The following is a 17,154-nucleotide window of genomic DNA, read 5'->3' as shown; positions in this document are numbered from 1 at the left end:
CGGGTTCAACTTATTACACGAACACACAATCTTCTTCCACAGCGGGCAATCCTCCTTTGAAAACCTCCACCACCACTTAAACAGAAGCGCTGTGTTTCTCAGCACTGCATCACCAACCCCCAATCCCCCAACCTTTTTTGGAGCCTGAACTATCTCCCACTTTACCATAGGTATACCATAGTTCCCGTTCTCCCTGCACCACATAAAGTTCCGTTGTAAAGCAACCAGCTTGTCCGCTACCGCCTTCGGCATCTTGTATAGACTAAGGTAGTAGATGGGGAGACTATTCAGCACCGATTTGATAAGGACCAGCTTACCTGATTTATTCAAAACCTTGGCTTTCCACAAACTCAGCTTCTGTTCCACCTTATCAATGATTGGTTTCCAAGTCTTCACCAAGCGCGGATTCGCACCTAGAGAAACTCCCAAGTATCTAACCGGTAGAGAAGCTTGTTGGCATCCCAGCAGTCCACATGCCTGATCAATCCATCCTTGCTCACAGTTCACCGATATCAGATTCGATTTATCAAAGTTAATGCTCAGCCCAGACATCAACTCAAAGCACCGTAACAGTCTCTTATAGTTTACAATTGTTTCAGTCTCCGGCGGGCAGAATAAAATAGTGTCATCTGCAAATTGTAGGTGTGACAGTTCAATAAGATCTCCCCCTACCAGCAGTGGAGCAATGCGGCCATTCCTCACAGCCTCCCCCAACATCCTATGCAACACATCTACAACTAATACGAATAGCAATGGAGAAAGTGGGTCCCCTTGTCTTAGTCCCCTCTCCATCTTGAATGGCTTGGAAGGTGCCCCGTTTACCAAGACTGCCATGGTGGCCGTAGTAACACACTCCTTCACCCAGCTCCTCCATTTTTGGCCGAAGCCCATTTTCTGTAGCACAATGTCAACAAAATCCCATCTCACTCTGTCATAGGCCTTCTGAAAATCCAGTTTGATAATGACTGCTGACTTTTTCCGAGTCTTCAGCCAATGAACCGTCTCGCAGGCTATGAGTGCACCATCATGAATTTTTCTTCCCTTTACAAATGCAGTCTGAGTCTCTCCAACCAGTCCCGACATCACAGATCGCATCCTGTGCACCAACACTTTCGAAATCACTTTGTACACACACCCCACCATACTAATCGGCCTAAAATCCTTCACCTCCTTTGCACCTTCAAACTTTGGAGCTAGTGTCACCCACGTTACATTGACATCCTTTGGCAATTTTGCACTTTGAAAGAACCCCATTACTGCAGCAGTGAATTCCGGCCCAATGTCATCCCAGCATTTCTTTATGAAGTTCATGTTAAACCCATCACTCCCTGGGGCCTTGGAAGATTCGCAGTCCCACACAGCCTCCTTAATTTCCTCATCCGTCGGCATCACTTCTAAAGCTTCAGCCTCATCCCTATGGATACACTTTACTAACCCATCTCTGATTCCAATCCTCGGAACATATTCCTGTCGATATAAATCCTTGTAGAACCCTCTAATCGCACCTTTTATTCTCGCCTGATTCCGCACAAGTCTTCCATGTAACATCAGAGCATCAATCCTGTTATTCCGTCTTCTGGCCGAAGCAATGTTATGAAAGTATCTGGTATTCCTATCCATGTTTGCAGCATGCTTAGACCGAGACATCTGTTTCCAGTGCATTTCCTTTCTAATATACCATTTTGAACAAAAGCTCACAAGCGCCTTCCTTCTAGCCTCCGTTGTACCATCATAAACTCCATCACTGACTGAATTGTCCAGCTTGGTGAGCTCCTCCTCAAACCTCATGAGTCTCTTATCCATGTCCCGGAAGTTATCCTTGTGCCATTGCCGCAGTTGTATTGCTAGAGCCCTCAGCTTGCACGGGAACTGCGTTTCTCCGAGGCTTCGCCACTCATCCTTCACCATTCTCAGAAATCCCTCATGCGTAAACCAGGCGTCTAAACTTCTGAATGGTCTAGGGGGCCCCGTTACTCTTGTTAGTTCCATGATCACTGGGCAGTGATCAGACAATCCCCTTGGGCCACCCTTAATCCTAATATCCGGAAACACCTCAGTCCATTCAACATTAACCATCACCCTATCAATCCGACTACAGGAACGCCCCCTAAACCATGTATACTTCCTATCAGTAAGAGGCAAATCTATCAACTGCATGTCTCGCACCCATTCCTTAAATTCCTCCGATGACGCCATCAAGCTAGTAGCTCCTTTACGATCCTCTACTTGTAAAATTTCATTAAAGTCTCCGAGAAAACAGAAAGGAATCTGACACAACCCCGCCACATAGCTCAGTTCCTCCCACACCCCCCTCTTTGCCTCCCTCCCATGCGCCCCGTACACCAAACAGAAAGCACATCGGAAGTTGGTCTTTGTTAAAACGCCTTCAACACACAGCCACCTCTCACCTTTATACCTTTGATCTACTTGAAACACTCCTTCATCCCAAATTAATAGCAGACCCCCCGCCATTCCTGCAGATTCCACAAACTCCCAACCAGCAGTACTAGATCCCCAAAGCCTTGCGACCTCATATTTAGTAATCACTTCTTTTTTTGTTTCAAGCAATCCCAACATGTTCAAATTATATTTATTTTTCAAAGATTTCAGCATGCTTAATTTACCGTCCCCCCTCCACCCCCTAATATTCCAACAGCTCACAATCATTTAAATAAAGATTTGCTCACCTTATTTTTATTTTTTGGTCGACTCCTTCTCGCCTTTTCCTTTTGCTTCGCCAGTTTTCTCTTAGCTGCTATTTCTTCATTTTGTGCTTGCAAAATCGCCATAATATCTTCTTCCTCATCGCATAAAACCGCTCCTGATTCCACAGCCAATGCCCAGGTTGCTTGATTCTCCTGGCGCTGCTCTTCCTGTGTCCCCTCGCCTTCTAAATGGCTAACTGTGCCCAGCCTAGCCCCTGCTCCTGCCCCCCGGGCATTGCCACAGGCAGCCACCTCCGGGACGTCCCTCACTGCGTTTCCCTGTGCTCCCGAGGTACCATCCTTCCCCATTAGGCAGCTCAATCCCGCTTGGGATCCCTCATCGTGCAAGCCGGCCTCACTTATCCCATCCTGCGCCCCTTGCTCCTGCCGGTGGACTGCCGCCCTGATTCCCGTCCCCTCCTGCGCAACCCTTCCCCCATCAAGCTCAACTCCCACCCCATCGATCGGTCCTCCGCCCCCCACCATCTCCTCTAGTTCCGGGTTCTTATCCACCGACGGATCCCCGAGTTTAAGCGGCAACCCTCTCGCCTCAGGATCCTTCTCCGCTGGTGAGCACCCCAGCCCTCGCAACCCTTCCATCGGCGCCGCTTCAAACAGCTCCCGTGGATCCCTCCGGATCCTCAGGCCGCCCGACCCGTCGTGGCCTCCAATGGAAAGAAAACCATACGCCGTTTCAGTTAGGAGGCCATCCTGGCCCAGCCCAACAACAGGCTCCTTCTCAATACCCATGTCCCTTACGGTCAGCCTCCCCCCTCCGTTCTTAGTTGGTGTTGGGCTAATTGAATGCGAGCCCATACTGTTACAATACTCCAACCGTGTCCCAGCTTGGTCCCAATCCGGATGGGCAGCCCACTTTGCATGAACTCCTCCCACCCCTCCCCATACTTGCGTGACTGTATTCTCCAACTCCCCCTCATGAACTATCTCACATCCCTTCAAACCCGCTACTTCACCGTCCTTGGTACTAGCTGAATCCGGTACAACCGTATCCTTTTTGAATTTCAAAAAGGCAACGTCCACATCATTCAATAACACATCAGAGATTACTATTCTGTCCTCACCGTGCTCAGCCTCCGTAGGCCTACCAGTAACCAGTTCCGCCGCCGGGTCCCAACTACCCTCCCCCTTCTTCATGGCAGTGCTAGCGGCGCCAGAAACTTCATTCTTCGCATAGACACTTCTGCTTCTCCCCATGCTGACCGCACCGCCCTCCTGTGGTTCTACCTCCTTCACAAAGATCTCAAACACCGTCTTCCCAACAACAATTTGCATCCATTCTCGGATTACATCGAATACCCCCGTCTCAACTTGAATCCTCCCTGCTTCAAACGATGCTCCTTCCCCCGTCATTACATCACACTGGACCACGTTGCCCCACTGCCCTCCTATTCTCTTGAACGTTTCCGGTGCCCATGCATGTAAAGGAATTCCGTAGCACTCCAGCCACGCTCGTCGAGTAATACACCGTTCCGATTCCTCCCAACGCGAGATCCTATGGAATACTTGCAACAAATTATCCATCTTGAATGTAAACACTCCCTCCGCATGCTGCACAGTATCAAATATTACCAGCACTTTGCACGGCCCGATCTCCCTAACATCCACAATGTTGGGCAGATTTTTAGACACCACCGTCTTCACTGATCTGAGGCCCACTGGGTGTAACGTGTGCCCCACTAAACTCCTCGCCAACCATTCCATATTTGCTTCGACTACCGGCACATCAATTCTTTTCACAGGTCCATTCCCCTCTGTGGCATTCTTATGGTCTCGCACTGGATGTTCCTTCATAGCTTTGGCCGCAGCCACCCCATTCCCCTGATAAGAATCCACTGCTTCACCGCCATTGGGACTTGTTATTTCCTTCCGCACTGTGCCACCCATCTGAAACTGTCTTCGATACTTAGCTTCCCCGACGGTAATTACCTTCCCCCGTAATCTCCACTGGTTCATTTCTGCAATCGCCTTGAGAGCGCCCCCTTTTGTCGTGAACCGAACAAAGGCAAATAAATAGATCACACCACTCTTTCGTTTCCGGCCAAGATATATGTCGTTAATTCTTCCCGTCCAACAAAATAAGTGATACAGCTCCCTCCTTGAGATATCAGCCGGTAGATTATCCACAAACACAGAGAATGAATCATTTTCCAAACGATGATATGCCTCCCGATTCCAAATTCTAGGATCCTTTGGTGTTAACTGTACTCCTCTCGTACTACCCCTGGAGTACTCACCTCTCACAGCCTCTCTGCCTCCCATTTCAGTTATTGGCTATCAGCTAGGGTTTCCATATACACATGTTGCTAGAGTCTTAGGGTTTATAATATCAACTAATTATATCAACTAATTGATTTGATTAGATATTTAAATATCATATAATTTATTATAATTTATATCAATTTGATTTGGTAATATTTTCTAATTCATTTATTTTAATATTCTGTTAGTATTTTTTAATTTAATTCTTTTAATTTATTAAACCAATTTTATTGTATGTACTAATTAATTAATTTGATTAATTTATTAGTCATTAAATAATAAATTTATGAATAAAATAGACAACTGAGATATTTTCAACTAATAATTAAATCAAATCAAATCAAATAATATATATTAAGCTAAATTCAAATCATGTGAATTAAAGACTAAATTAAAATAAGATAATTTCTTACTTATTCAAATTGAGTGCAATAAATACAAATTAATTTTGTGAGAAAAGGACAAATAGGTCTCTAACCTTTTGCCCCGCGGACATTTTCGTCCTTAACCATTGAAAAATACTTTTAAGTCTCTGACTTTCACAAAACTTGGACGGATCAGTCCCTCGGTCAATGGAAAATGCTTGTCACGCGTACGCGTGTGTCACGCGTACGCGTGTGTCACGCGTACGCGTCGCCTGGAAAACTTCTCTCTCACGCGTCGTGTGGAAAACTCCATGAATTTAACAATACCTCATTTCTTCATAAATTTTCCACTTTGCATGTTTTTTTTTTTCATTTCTTTCATTCAAAACTTTAAATAACTCAAACAAACATATTAGTAACATTTTTTGAATGAGAGAAAAGTAAGAATGATACAGCCTCTACATGATTAAAGAAAGTTATAATGATGAGACTATTAGTAACATTTTTCGTCATTTTTTTTTCATTTTCTTTTTTATTTTTTGCATCATCATAGCCTTGCATTATACATCAAAATGTTAATTTAGTATTCTTTTATATCATACTCTTATTACAATACTCTCAATAATTTTATTCGTAATATTATTTTGGAATTCAACCTTTATGATTATATTATTACCTATGATTATATTATAAAAAAATTACACTAAAATATAGTACACAAGAATTACAATTATAAAAGAGAGTACTAATAAAAATAAAAATTAAATATTTATCTTGACAATGATGGAAATAAATCTAAAAGTTTTTTATGATATTTTTATATAGATATTTTTAATACTCTTAATATTCTTATTTAGTACGCTATAATTTTACTATTATTATTCCATACAAAAAAAATAATAGGTAAAAAATATATATAAACAAAAAAAATTAAACCTACATTTGATGCTTCAAACGCTAAGTTAAACACACCCTAAATTGCTAAATTTAATTTACTTTTCTATTATTGGATGTCTTGATATATTTGTTTGAGTGATTTAAAGTTTTGAAGGCAAGAATGGCTTGAAAGAAATGAAAAAAAAACATACAAAGTGGAGAATTCATAAAAAATGAGATATTGTTAAATTCATGGCGACGCGTACGCGTGACGCGTGAGAGGGAAGTTTTTCAGGCGACGCGTACGCGTGACAAGCATTTTCCGTTGACCGAGGAACTGATCCGTCTGAGTTTTGCGAAGGTCAGGGACTTAAAAGTATTTTTCAATGGTCAGGGACGAAAATATTCGCAGGGCAAAAGGTCAGGGACCTATTTGTCCTTTTCTCTAATTTTGTTAGATAATCATAGTTGTCTGGTCTACTATATATAGATGGCCACACAAAATTATAAGAATCATAATTTTTATTACTCTTGCTATTTCAACTCTTTTTTTCTTCTTCTTTTTTTCTTTATGTATAATTTCTTTTATATATAAATGTACCCAAAATGAGAAAGTACGGATGAGTATTTTATTGATTGTTTGTTTGATGAATATATCTCAATTTAGGCATTCTACTAATGTGGATGGAAGTTGACCTATAGCAATTCAAAGTGGCCAATGTATTTTTTTATAGTATTAGATAGAAGAATATTTGTTAAAATGAATATACCCATCGTAACGAATTATTTTCAATTGTTATATTTTTATGTTAGTCGTGTAAATTCTTTGAAGGCACAAGATAATAAAATAGGTTGACTTTAATATCATTAGAAGCTAAATTTAATGGTTCAAATAAGCACCACTAACTATGTTAAAAAAGTAATTTGTAATAATAATGTGATTTACATATTAATTTTTTTGAGTAAATTCATTTCAAAATGTAAAAATTAGACTCAATTACGCTAAAATTTTAAAGGTAATATAGAATTTGACAACAAATTTAACACTCATTAAGAAAATAAATTTATTTATGGGTATTTCCTAATTATAAATAATAACAAGACTTATGAAAAAATATTAATGTCATCATTTTTATTAATTAAATCATAATATTAGGTAGTTGATAGTTTCATAGGCGAAAATTATTAAGTAATTACGTAAAAATTAGCAACGAACAAGCAATAAGAATTTAGAAAAAATCTATTATATAATACCAATTTCAATATTTCATAATTAAAATATGTCTCATATCATATTCTCATATATTCTATTTATTATCTATCCTATTATATAAAAATCAGCTTTCTGTACTTAATGATGGAGTTGACGTGACATGCATGCTTATGACAGTATTTAGCGATTTGTTTCTTTTAACTCATTAAATACAATTTATTATGATAAATCAACTATATCAACTCATTGATTTGATTAGATATTTAAATATCACATAATTTATTATAATTTATATCAAATTGATTTGGTAGTATTTTTTAATTTATTTCTTTTAATATTTTGTTAGTATTTTTTAATTTATTTTTTTAATTTATTAAATCAAATTAATTATACTAATTATATGTATTAATTAATTAATTAGATTAATTAATTAATTATTAAAATAACAAATCTATGCATAAAATAGGTTCTCAATATATTTTTTCACTAATAATTAAATCAAATCAAATCATATATATTAGCTAAATTTAAATCATGTGAATTAAGGACTAAAATAAAATAAGATGATTTTTTACTTATTCAAATTGAATTCAATAAATAAAATTAATTTTGTTAGATAATCATAGTCTTCTGGTCTTCTATTTATAGATAGCCACACAAAATTATAAAAATCATCATTTTTTATCACTTTTGCTATTTTAACTTTTTTTATGTATAAATATACTCAAAATGAGAATGTATGGATGCGTGTTTCATTAATTGTTTGTTTCACAAATATTATAGTCTAAAAGTGTCTCAATTTAGACATTCTACCGCTGTCGATGGAAGTTGAATCTGTAGTAATTTAGGGTGACCATGATATTTTTTATAGTATTATATAAAAAAATATTTTTAAAATGAATATATCCATTGTAATTAATTTTCTTTATCAATCTGCTAACTTTTACCTAACAAACAATATCTATGTTGAATATATTATTTTCATCAGAAGCTATACATAATTGATTGATAATTCTATATATAAAAATACTCATGTGGTAACTAAATACCATATTGTTATCTCGCTAAAATTAATTCTCCTATGATTATGCGAATGTGATTCTCTTATGATTATGCGAATGTATAGCACTATCAGATGAAAATTGATTGGATTACATTTATGTCCAACGAGGTAGGTGATTTTTTAGGCCTAATCACGATCAAGAGTTGATGAAGGTTTAAAAAATGCTAACCATACAAATACTTTTTATTTTTAATACCCAATAACAAATATATAAATTAAAATTAATATTGTTCCGTACAAAATCATAAAATGTATAGCATACTCAAAACATATCCAATCAGTATTAACTGTCATTATTTATCAGTTACATTATGACAAATCTGGTTACTAAAAAAGATTAAAATTAATTTAAATATACAAAACATTATTTTATGTTTTTTATTTTTATTTTATTATCATAAAAAGTCATACATATTATAAGAGAACCTCATCTTTTTACTAACGGTTCTTCCATTCAATGGTTTCTATAAAAAAAAAAGGCATAATAATATTGTGTTTGGCAAGAATATATGGAATTTTGAAAGGTTGAAGCATAAGTTTAGTCCTCAACATATTTGTAGATGAAGTGCAGAGTAGATAAAAAGATAGCTATAAATGGTTAAAGCTTTCTCAATACTAACCGTCGTAGTGTATGACAGGTGTTCTATAATTTTTTTATTTGATTGTTTCTTTATTATTATATGTTGTTCTATTTAATTTATGCTAAAAAGACTTGTGATAATCATCTTATCGTAGTAGCGTAAAAGTTGTAAGTATTATATTTACTTTGTATGCTCTTAAATCTCATGTCCTTGATGGATATTTGTGACTGAGTAATTATTAAAAGAAATAATTGATTTAATATCTATTTTATATTCTATTTGTAACACCCTAACTACCAAAGCTCACGCTTCCGGCTGCGCAACTCTGATAGCTCGGATATTACGACGACACTTATACTATTTAATACTAAAATATGAGCCTGTTTAAAACTTTAAACCGCAATACCGCTCCCAAAAATACTTTCATCCGATAACATACATCCATAAATACCATACAACTTACAAAACTCATAAAGAGTACATCCATATATATATACAAATATATATATAAATAATATTACAAACATAAACCAATACAATCCCTATCCCTCTTACAGATTATATCAAGATAAAGGCGAGGGTACAATAAACCATAACTAAAACAAATCAGAGCATCACAACAACAATTAAATAAGCTCTTCGTAACTTCTGCGCCCATATCCTAAAAGGGGAAAAATGTAGGGGGTGAGAACATCATCCTCGAAAGGGTTCTCAGTAGAGGGTTTTTGGGAATTACTGTAATAGGATACATGAAGATAAACCGTACCAATGATTAATAACCATCTTATGCCTCTTTTCAAAAACAACCGTTTACAATAAAAGAGAAATCTGAAATCCTTTTTCTGAAAGAAGAAACTGTTCATTTAAAACAATATTCAAAAGCATTTCAGAAGGTTTATCTATGCTGAACCAAATTAGCCTTTCACGCATTTCCAAACCATAACCACAATACCGAAACCAACCATCGGTCCATCTCAATTCAACCACGGCCCTAGGCCCAAACAATCCAACCAACAACCAATCACCACAATCCAACAGAGTCCCAGATGCAAACACAGGAAGGAAGTTCAAGCACAAACAAACAGTTATTACAAGTAGAACAGTTAGCAATTAATCACATAAGCAAACCAAGTATAATATGCACACCCAACCAATGTCACACAAATACATATGATGCATGCCTGTTCCTAGTGGCTGATGATATCATCTGTCGGTTATAGAGCCAACCCGACAAGTCCTGGTAGCTAACCATTGGACTGTCCCTCTGTCGTGCATCCCCAACTCGAGTTATACTCATCATAAACTTGATCATAATCATGATCCATATCCATCACCCTCACTGGTGAATATTTATCCATCACCATCACTGGTGAATATTTATGGGGGCGAGCTCATCCGGGCCTTTCACAGTGCCCGGCCACACTTACGACATTAGGTTAACAGAGCTTCGAGTCTCAACCTGGAGCACATGGTGGCTAGCCATTGCTACTACCCAGGGAAACCCTCATCTCCAATAGTGGAAGTGCAAAAATCACAATTATCAATAATTCAGCATATACATGCATTCATTCTCATCCATGGATCAACATCCATCTCAGCCATCCGGCTTACGGTTCAGTCCAGAACCAGCCAATATTGATAATCACACACAGCCATTCCGGCTCACAGTTCAATCCAGAACCAGTCAATATTCATAATCATACATAGCCATTCCGGCTCATAATAAAACAGCACTTCCACATTCAAAATCATCAAATTCATGAAATCGGCATTTAAGCCATAAATCATTTTCTCAATTCATTTCACTTTGAAATCAAATTTCAACTCTTTTCAGCCTTGGCTTTAAAGATCTCATTTCTCAAATTATCTCAGGCTCATAAGCCAATTTTACTCAAGGAAAATTCCCTTTTTGAAATAAGCCACTCTTGGCTTCCTCTTTCCAAAACTTCCAAAACTATGGAAAGTTAAAGATTTATTTCAAAGTATTCAAAATCACCCATACAACAATGAAATTTCATAACAAAAGTTTCTCGGCAGAGTCCCAAGTCTTTAGGGGAGAATAACATAACTCATTTCGCCAAATTCATTTAAAATCATTAAAACATTGGCTTTCTGATTTGAGTAAGCAAATAGGATCTAAGCCAAACCGAGTCATGTAATCATTTACTTCTTTCAAAGCCGCTTCCTTTACTTAGGCAAAACCAACTTCAACCCCCATGATAAATTCTAGAACGTTTCAACTGTTCAAAATTGTTTTAGTCTTGCAAGAATTCAGAATTCAAAGAGTACTTAAAACCTTTCTCAAAACATTTCAAAATGAAACTTGTCAATAGACATTCAGGTTCTTTCAAAGTCATTGAAACTTCTTTAATTGAAACCCCCAAGTCAAATTCAAAGGCATAAACCCTTTTCACATCCAAACAGCTTTAAAACACAAGTTTCATCTAAATAACCTTCTCCTGAAAGAGATACAATGCCTTTCTTAAGAAGCAAGACTAAATCACAATTTCCTCTTTATTAATTCATTTCGAAAGCATGAATCATCCTTTTCTCGATAATTCAAATAAAATAGTAGAAGTCTTTAACTCATCATTTTCCAAATAATATTTCAATAAAGACTCGGATTTTATAGAAATTTCGGCAGCATCTCCCCTAAAACTTGGACTTTTGCCACCCGGTTCGGGTCCCAACTAAACCGTTTCTCATTCCTTTTCAACAGTTCAAAACCAGAAATCAATTCAAAAGCAAGCTAAATCCAACAGTCACCTCAATGGCATACCTCAAGGAAACCATTTCAAAATCAACTCAATATCAACCGATTTAACTCATTTATAAAGCTTTAAAGAATCGGTTCAGCAATAAATCATTTATCAAAACCAGAGCAATTAAAGCAACCCAGGCTGGATTTCAAGAGCATTCTATCTTTCACATCATCAAAATAATTGACTCAATTCAAACCAATCCTCAACGGATTAAACTCATTTCAAATATTTAAAGAATCAACTTCAAACATTATATTTCACAAGCCACACAACAATTCAGCCAAGCCAACATCCATAATCATTCGAGTCAATCAAATAATACATAAGGCAGATACAATCACTAATTACACCATATCTCACATCAGTATCCATATGTAATAATTCCAATAATAAACTGTAGTTTTCGGAAAGCGCCCCTACCTCAAAACGCAATTCCATAAACCAAACGTCTCACAGAGTCCTTTCCGCCTCAACCCGAACTGACGGCAACCAAAACCTCAGCTCCCAATCACGTGCGCAATAACCATAGCAACACTAATCGCAACATACAATAATCAGGACTCGACCCCACGTTATCAAAACTCATAATTAACCAAACACAACCGAAAACTAACGTGAGGCTTTTCGAAACATAATTTCTTACCGGAAATGACAACACGAAGCAGTTTCGACTTCGAACCGGCCCCGACAACAGCTCCGGCGGTGGCCAGAAGCTCCGGTGGATCAACTAAAAAAAACCGCGCAGCATTAAAACCTTCTCAGATCCAAAATGACCAAAACCGCAAATTAAAACCCTTACCGGCAGAGTTCTCCGGCGATGGCAATAGGGTTCTCCGATGGCAGAGGCAGCTTCGCCCCCTTTTTACCCATAATCAGCCACGTCGGAGGTAAAGCTAGTAGTGACGGCGGCGGTTCCGACGGAGGCGACGCCGGCGACGTGAATGGCGGCTGGTTGCGGTGGTTGGACCTCCAGCTCGGCCTCAGCTCTCTCTGTCTCCTCTGCTCGGTGTGACTGGACGGCCTTCCTCCCAACGGCACGGAGGTGGCAAACCCTAGCAGTGGCGGCGGTCTTCCCCGGACGACAGTGGCAGTGCGACAGACCGGAGCAACGCGGCGGCAGCGAGCTTCGATCGCGGCAAGGGATGGCGCCGTTCTCCTTCTCCATTTTTGCGCAGCTCCCTTCCTCAAAGCTCGCCTCAATCTCTCTCTCTCTCTGCTCTACCATAAATGACGGCGACTGTCTCGGTGGCAAAGGTAATGGCGGCACGGTGAGGACGACAGCGTTAGCACACGGCGGCGCAACGGGTCGTGCTCCTCGTGTCACTGGCCCGCGCTCTCCTCCCTCAGTGCCGCGCAGTTTCTCTCATCTGGGCTCCCTCGACAGCGACGACTCCTCGGCGACGGCGCGGCTAGGAGTGATGGTGTGACGAACAGAGGTGGCGGCGAGCTAGTCGGCGGCAAGTCCTCCTCCCTCTCTTCCTCTTCTCCCGCCGCAGCCCCCTGCCTCTCATCCCACAGATCCCTTTCTCTCTTTGTTTCTTTCTTTCTTTCAAGCAGCTTGCAGCTGCTGCTGCATTAGGTACCCTGGTGTGTACCGGGTCAGGGGAACCGGGTAGGGTTTTTAGGATTAGGGTTTTCCTTATTTGAAAATTAGGGTTAAGGGTACTTTGGTGATTTCAAATAAAATTGGGAATAATGTAGTAATTGAAACCCAAACTAAATCCAACACTATTTGTATATAGAAAATACTATTTGCTCATCAATTTTACAAATTATTTTCAATAAAATGTCCAAATCTAAAAATTAGAAATAATATAATTAATTTCTCTATTTTCCAAAATAGCAGTATTAATATTTAAAATATTAATTATTTAATCCAAATCATATAGAAATCCTTATTATTTCACAACTACCAGCTTTATAATTTGAATATAGAAAATAATCCAATAATTGTGGGATTGGATAATGATCATAACTTATCTCAAATCCAATAAATCAAAACTTGCTTTAATTATCTTTAATAAAATAATTTCTTAAATTAAGGTTATAAATAACTGTAGGATTTGAGACTTGATCATAATAAGACTTTTCAAAAGTTCTGGGTCTTACACTATTTAAATTATAATAATGAGTAAATATTTTTTTTTCAAAATAAATAATGTGATTTTTCATAAAAACAACGTTTAAATAATTGTAAAATTAGATTAAACCACAGATGATGATAAATATCTTGATATTAGATCTGCTATAAAATAAATTTTTAGGAATATTATGTTGTATTAATAATTTAGTTATATTTTTTTTATCTTCAATCTATATTATTTAGATTGGCATATTTCTAAAAAGGGTTAGTCAATTTTTTTTAAATTATTAAATCAAATCAAGTACAATTTATATTATGGTTAAACTCAAACTTTTATTTATTTTGTCATATTATTATATATATAAATATTAAATTCTTTAATTAAATACTTATTTGATTACGAAATGATATTATTTATATTGGCAATTAAATTTCAATTACTACACAAATATTATATTTTAAGTAATTGTATATTTTATTGTTATTTTGAAAATTATTATATAATTTTAAAATTATTTAATTATGTTTATTTTTTAAAAGCATTGTCATTATTGGAGAGTAACTAATATTTGTGATAGTTTAAAATTAAAAGATAAAAATACAAAATATTAATGTACTGAGTTTTTAAAGTATAAATCTTGAAGTAAATATATGTGATTATAATTAATTATCATAATTAAAAATCTTTATTTTATTTCAATTTGTTCAGGACATGTTTATCTTAAATTTTATTTCTTTATTAATTAGTATTTTTTATATATTTAATTGTCATTAATCTATATAAATTAAAATGTATAACTTAAAAAAATAGATATGTGTCTAAAAAATAAAAAAATATTTTTTTTTGTTAGTAAAAAATTTATGTCGCTTTAGCTTTTTTTTTTTTGGCATCATATCTTACATTTTTACTATAATTAGAAGTTAGAGGTAAATTATTAAATATAAATTAGTAAAAAAATATAATACTTAATGAATTATCATAATCACATTTAAAAGTATTTAAGTTATTTTTATATAATAAAAATGATATACTTCAAAAATATTTGTATATAATTTACTAACAAATATATAAGATATTTATCATAATTTTTATTTTTAATAAAAATATCATTGTATTAAAGTGATGCATTTTAAAGATGTATAAATAAAATTTTTATTAAAAAAAAATTAAGATAGCAAATGCAATTTTATTTTTATTTTATCCTTAACATTTAGTTTTAATTTTACCTTTAGAGTTTCAATATGTTTCAATTAAACCATTAGGGTGAACAACATTAATTATAACTAATTAATTATATTATCTAATTTGACTAAAATTAAATAAACATTAAATTATTTAATAAATAATAAACAAATAAATAAAATAAATAAATTTAATTTGAATTATTTTCTTATTATTTTTTATATCTAAAAATCAGAATGTATTTTTATGTATTTTGATTAATAATTCTTAAAGGAGTTACTATTTTATTTACTAATATTTTAAATTTTTTATAATATTTTCATAAAACTTGATTAATAGGTTCTTCTTCGCAATGTTTTTCTTGAATTTTTTAACAAAAATATATCTTAATTTTTGTCTTTCATCTTTTATGTTCATTAATTATACTAATTTTTTTTACAGTGTATTTTTATCAACTACATGCATATTTTTTTACCTTTTTTTTTACTTTGTTTAATTATTTTATTACCTTATTTTTTAATTATTTATTTTAATTTCACTCCTCATATGTTTATTGTATTTCACTTTATCTTAACTTCAATTTCATAGTTAACTTTTAATTATATAAAATTTAATAATTTCTTTCAAAACATGCTTAAATATATTATCTATTATATACAATCATTAGGATAAATAAATAAATATAAATTGAATATATAATTTAATTTTAATTTAAACTAAAAACTAAATAAATTGTCAGAAAAATAGTAACCAATTTTGTTTTTAATTTCTCTATAATTTATTTAAAGGTAAAAATCTCTCTATAACCACTAAAATCGCCGATAACAAAATTATAAGTCTCTATAAAATAAAAATAAAAATATATATATATAATTTTAAAGTTATTAATCATAAACTATGGACAAATTTTAAAAAAAAATTTATGGATCAACATGTAATTTTTTTATATTTTTATTTTTTTCTAAAATTTTTCAGACTTATCAACATTTAAGTTGTTTATACATCACTTCTCAAAATATTATGATTTCACAAGTTATAATATGTGGAGTAAATCACCTTTATAAACCATTTGCAAACCAATTTTACGTATATCTGCCAAAGTAAAAAAAATTACGTGCATGTCCCAATTTACATATCTATGTAAATCAAATTTATGGAGTTCGAATTATGTGTTTTCGTAGTAAATCGAATCTATAAGATTCAAATTACTTGGATGCTATCTATGCTACTAAATCAAATGAAGGAGATTCGATTTACAATGAGCTGGATTGCTATTAAGTGAGTATAAATCGAACCTTATTGCTTCGATTTTGCATGGACCATATAAATCAAAATTTATAAATTCGATTTACTAGAGGATGACATAATTCGAATTCATTGAATTCAATTTACTTTCGAATCAAAATATCAAGTATTTCGAATCCTATAGATTCGATTTATTACTTATTACCCTAATTTGAATTCATTAAATTCGATTTATATAGAAATGTAAATAGAGATAACTAGGTAACGTTTTTGGGTTTGGGAAATTTAGGTAATTTTGGGGTGGCTTTGATTTATCAACATAAATTAACCTAATATGTGATATTAATTATTGTTATATATATATATGAAAAATGTGACTTATTTATGCATTGTTTGGATTAAAAGAATTTGTAAAAAAATAAAATATTGGAGAAGAAAATAGATGAAAAATTAATTTTTTATTATTTGGATCAACAAAAAAATTGAATAAAAAACATAAAAATATATGTGGAGCTCATGTAAATTTTTTCTCTTCAAAGTTGCGAAAAAAATTATGCAGAAGTGCAGACATGGGTTAAAATACAGAGTTACCATTTGAATTATAATTTATATATAATATATAAAAACATTAATATAATTTTACTCTATTATAATTTTTTTTCTCTTCTTACTTATCCTTCCATCCAACCAAAAGAAATTTTTTCCTCTATTTTTTTTCATTCATTTTTTCTTCATCTAAACACACACAAAAATATACTTTTCTTTCCATTTTATTTTCTCTTATTTTCTTTCTTTCTA

This window comes from Arachis ipaensis, chromosome B9 (genome assembly GCF_059453495.1).
Source record: "Arachis ipaensis isolate K30076 ecotype BB chromosome B9, ASM5945349v1, whole genome shotgun sequence".
NCBI classification, from domain to species: Eukaryota; Viridiplantae; Streptophyta; class Magnoliopsida; order Fabales; family Fabaceae; genus Arachis; species Arachis ipaensis.
Note: the sequence above shows the minus strand (reverse complement) of the source record.